Source organism: Helianthus annuus, chromosome 4 (assembly GCF_002127325.2).
Source record: "Helianthus annuus cultivar XRQ/B chromosome 4, HanXRQr2.0-SUNRISE, whole genome shotgun sequence".
Lineage (NCBI taxonomy): Eukaryota > Viridiplantae > Streptophyta > Magnoliopsida > Asterales > Asteraceae > Helianthus > Helianthus annuus.
Window position 1 is genome coordinate 205529329 of NC_035436.2, and position 5276 is coordinate 205534604.

At 38.7% G+C, this 5276-nt stretch overlaps 1 long non-coding RNA gene across 1 annotated transcript; it reads right to left on the bottom strand.

The window, feature by feature from the left end:
- Positions 1-2428: 2428 nt before the first annotated feature.
- On the bottom strand, positions 2429-4107 carry LOC118491240. The gene is made up of 3 exons (XR_004890926.1): positions 3719-4107; positions 3136-3611; positions 2429-3052 (listed from the first exon to the last, which is right to left on the bottom strand). It is a non-coding gene; the product is annotated as an uncharacterized LOC118491240 (long non-coding RNA).
- Between the last annotated feature and the right edge of the window lie 1169 nt (positions 4108-5276).

Here is a 5276-nt window from a genome sequence, read left to right on the forward strand (position 1 = left end):
ACGTGCCTTCAGGCGCTTTTTGGGGGCACGTGTTAGATAGAAGATCTATAAGGCTATGCGGTATGGTGATAGTCCTCCCTTGCAAGATGATCCGTCACGTAGGATCCATGTAGGATGGGTGTGAGGATGGAGAAAAGAGGATGGAGGTATGGAAATGAGGGGATGGACCTAAAATGTATATGTATATATTGTATGTATAGGTGTGTGAGAGAGGGGAATGTGTGGTTTTTGTCTTCATGTGGATCGGCTCCAGCGTCCCATACTCGACGCCGAGGACGAAGACGGTAGGGGGGAAATGGTTTTCTAGCGGCGCCGGAGCGAGGATGAAGGGGGACGACCCCCCATACCGAGTAGTCTAAGGTTGGAGGGTGTGGTTGAGGCTCATCCTTGGAGGATGACCCGCCACGTAAGCGTCACGTAGATCGGGTGTCAGGATGAGGCAAATAGGATGGAGGTAAAAAAAATGAGGGATGCGCCTAAAATATATATGTATATTTATTGGGTTTTTCCCATATTTATTGGGTTTCCTCCTGAATTGGTGTATAGGCATTATGCCTAGTGGAGATGGATATGATCGGGTGGTTCCGCTGGTGGCACGATGATACTCCAGTGGTCCGTCAAATGATCCAAATTTTGCCGTTCAAAAAAAAATATAATCATGTTTTTTAATCTCTAACATATGTTTTAAATAAACTACAATTATGAAACAAGATCTGATATTCTGATATTAATGTTAACTAGGTTTTTACCCGTGCCGCGCGTTGCGGCGGCAACTTCGCGTTTGCGACTTTACTACACACGTTACGATGATAACATTGACGTGTGGCGTCTGTTTGTTACGTGACGCGTTTTTGAATTTGTTACGTTATGTTCATGATATTAGCGTGGTTGTCTTGCTCATTGAAGGGTAAATTCGTAAAAGTAATCTAAACAAAAGAATTGAAATGTTGATGAAGACGAAATGTGAAGTTATTAAGTAGAAAAAAGATGAGACTCAAAGTTGTCAATTACAAAAAATTAGGAGTCAATGTGTCACTTACCAAAAGATGAAAGTTGAATGTATAAAATCTCTAAAGAAGTTTGATGTCTTGTATGTTGAAGTGTAAATTTGTTTTTAGTTTTTCTTTATTTTATTATTACTTATTATTTAACTAATGTTTATTACTTATTATTTTAAGTAATGTTTATTTCATTTTCTTTACATCAATATATTTTAAGATATATCAAAAAGATTTATAATCGAAAAGATTATTATATTATAACATATAAAAATAGACAAAGTGATCAATTGTTTGTGTCCATGTTTTAGATAAGTGTCAATTCTTGTTTGCCGGGTGGTGTACAATTTCTATGTTCTACTTCAATGGTCACGTAGGAGTCACCATATATGTATTATTAAAAAAGAAAAATATTATATAAATATTGTTGTGTCTACAGGTGAAAAGAAAAAAAATAAAAACCAAGAAATATTGAAGGCCCATTCTATACACACCCCCCCCCCTCCTTCCTGATTACACCCTCCCTTGTGAGAGGAAAACTGTCGGTCCCACGCAGACCCCACCTGTAAGTATGTGAGAGGAGGGGGGTGAAAAAAGTAAATAGAGGGGTGTAGAAAGTAGCACCCATATTGAAAATGATGAGAGAGATGATGGCTGCTATTGAGTGGGGAGGTGTAGGGTGGGTAGGATGGTAGGGGTGAGTAGGTGGGGGGAAAGGGACTGTGGGATTTGATCCTGTTTAAATAAATATATAGGTTGGGTTGGAAGGCATTTGTTGAATGTTAGCTTCAACTACAAATAAAATAATGGATGAACTTGCTGCAGAGGACTATGTCAATCTTTAAAAAGGTTCCTTAATTAATTCAGATTATAACTGTCAATCTTATTATAAGAGCATAATAATATTTTAGCGTGTAGTTATTAAATTACTGGTATTGTATGGACAAATATGATAATCATTGAGAAATACAAAGAAAGCGACGGTAACAAGAGGCTTGATTTCACAATCTTATTCAGGAATCAATTCCATCATTCTGGATCACATCAAAATGTGAAGAATTATTAATTATGCCCGGGCAATACGATTACATCAAAAAAGAAGCAACAGACGATGAGAGCTGGTGTAACAAATCAAAAACTATCTCATGTTGTGTTACGATTCATGCTTTTGAAATTAACAAATATAAATAAAAATTTTTAAAAGGCTTAGTTTTGCTATTCAAAAAGGGGTAGCGGCGCATCTTGTTGCCCGTTTACCAACTATCTCGATGTAAATTCATAATACATTAATAAATAAAAATGTAAAGGTGTAAGTATATAACTAACTATATATATAGCTAAAAAATATAAAAAAGAAAAATATTGGCATTATTAGGATTTTGTTAAATAGTAATCATAAATTAATTGAAACAAGGCAATTAGAAGCCACCATAAACATAAGAAAAAAGAAAAACATAGGTTCAAGTTCCTTTGAAATTGACAACACTAAAAGAAATCAATCTCTAAGTAGTTACCGGAAGGTTTCACATCTACTCCCACCATTTCCGGTGCCGGTTTCGGTACATCCAGCAGAGTAGCGCAGCGGATCACGCTCTGAAAAAAAGGGTGCTGTTTGATCTCGGTTGCCCCTCGTTTATACGCCAGCCGATGCTGCGGCTCTTTCACAAGTAACCCCCTGATCAAATCCCTCACCGCAAAACTAACCCAAGGCGAATGGGAAACCTCAACGGTTGCCCGACAACGTTAAACAAAGTGGCCCGGTTACCGTTCCCCTTGAACGGAGTTTTCCCGAACAAAAGCTCGTAAAGAAATATCCCGAACGTCCACTCAACCGCGCTGCCATGACCTTCGCCTTTGATGATCTCCGGAGCTAAATACTCGTGGGTCCCGACAAACGACATTGACCGGGCGCTCGTGGGCTCCGCAATGAGGATTAAATTAGTAATCATGAGTCAACGATTCATTTGCAAGCGGGAAAAATGTAAATTCATTTACAAACGACATTGACCGGGCGCTCGTGGGCTCCGCAATTCATTTGCAAAGGGATTATATTCCTGCGATACACCAACCCTCCTTATAAGTAATAATTTCTTGAAGAACAATAGGTATTTGCTTATGCAAGCAGACATGTTGTTACCTGATCAAATACGCGTTCAGATCATGGTACAGTGATCGCCCTAATGCTTGTGCCATATATAATGCCACCCGTAACCGCATAATAGCCCCTTTTAGTGGTTGGCTTTCCCCTAGATTCATACAAGATGCATAAAAAGATCAAATAACAGTCTACGGATGGCAAACGAACCCGAATCCGATGAATAACCTCCAAAATCCATACTTCTTATACTTCTAATTTCCTTTAGTAATAATAATAATAATATAAAAAAATAAAATAGTAAGAGATGTATCTGAACATCTAATTACTAACGGGTGACTTTTTAATAAATTAACGGGTATACTCCATGGGTAAATATCCGACAAATGGTAGAAAAGGACAAACAAGCAGGCTACAGAGCAACCCAGCCCGAACCAACCCGTTTCGAACTCAACAAAAATGACTAATTTCAATCCAAGCCAATTCTAACCCGTTACCTGACGAGCCCGTCTTGCCTCCTATGTAATTTGTAGATTTCACACAAAAAAAAATATAAAGTGGGCCCGTTAGTCACTCTCAAACATGAGACCTTTTAATCACAAAGAATTTAAATTTATATATATACCTCTCTGTACTTGCTGGTGGCATTCGGTATGCCTTTATACGATGAACATGGGCTCGAAAATTGTGCTGAGCTCGTGTGGCTCCAGTAGCTTCCAACACTACCATTTATTGGCATATCATCAGGGCTTTTGCCAGGTGACTTCCTTGGTGGTGTACAAGACAAACCCGAAAACTGTTTCAACTCATATTCGGTCAACGCCCCTGAAATCGGTCTATCTTTTATGCTTTTTACTGAAGTCACCGTTGATTCGGGTCAAAGTAAAGAACATATAAGACCATGGGGTATGGTGGGGCTTGGGTTGGGGCATTTGTTGACACGTCCTGGTTACGTGTCCCTGGGGTATGGCGGGGCGTGGGTTGGGCTTGGGTTGGGTGTGGCAGATTGTTAAAAAAAAATAGGGGTAACTTTGTAGAATAGTAACCAAGTTTTAAAAGTGTTCCAATTAGGTCACTGAAGTTTCAAAAGTGTTCCAATCAGGTCACTTAGCATTCATTTTTCATTAAAATTAAGGGTTTTTTCATCCATTTCATAAGTAACCATGTTGATGTGAATTTTTGTTTCTTTTTTCCCTTTTATTTAATGCTAACTTTGAGTGATGACGTGAATTGTAACTTGTTTTTTTTAATTTTTAATGTAATTAAAGTGTTTTTATTTTTAATAAATATAATTTCATATATTAAAATAATCCGACCCCAACATCTTATTCTTCATTTTTTTCTTGACACACAGAAAAAAGGACATGACTCGATTTGAATGTTAAGTTATCTAATGGGGACAAAAACGATACGAGTGACCTAATTAGAACACTTTTGAAACTTGGTTACTATTCTGTGACATATTCCCAAAAAAATAATACAAAAAGAGCAAGCCAATAAGATCAAGCCAGCTAGCATGTCCCCCCGCCCCACGCCCGGCTTAAAAGCCAAGCCCCAAGGGCCACGCCCCAACCCAAGCCCACCCGGGGTAGTGCCTTGGGCGTTTTCCCCCAACCCACGCCCAAACCCTCGCCCCATACCCCATGGCCTAAAGTCATGTTTAAAGAACATTAGTGAAAAAAGATCTAAAACTATTGCCTAAAATATTATTACTGAAAAACGAAACAGATGGGGTTCGTTGATCGTCCGGTATTCAAATCAGATCGGTTCTGCAATAGAACCCTAGTTGAAGCGGCCACTACTTGAGCTCAAACCAAAGGAACCCTTGATCGAATCATATGCCTAGGAGGGCGAATGGAGTATCGGATGTTTGTGAGGATATGATGAAGAATCCATTGGAATACAGAGATTGAAGAATAAAAATAAGGGATAATTGCATATTTCCCCTTAAAAATAACTCACAATTGCATATTTACCCAAGGTTAAACCAAAATTACATATTTACCCTTGTTTATTAAAATTACTAAATTACCCGATTCAAAATTAAAACATCATCACCTTCAGAGAAACATCAAAACGACGCATTCTCTTCGGTTCTTTCCATCAGGCGATTCCACGGCACGACTGGCGTCTCTCTCACGTGAATCCACGACCGTCATTTCCGTTCTTTCCTTCTGGCGAGT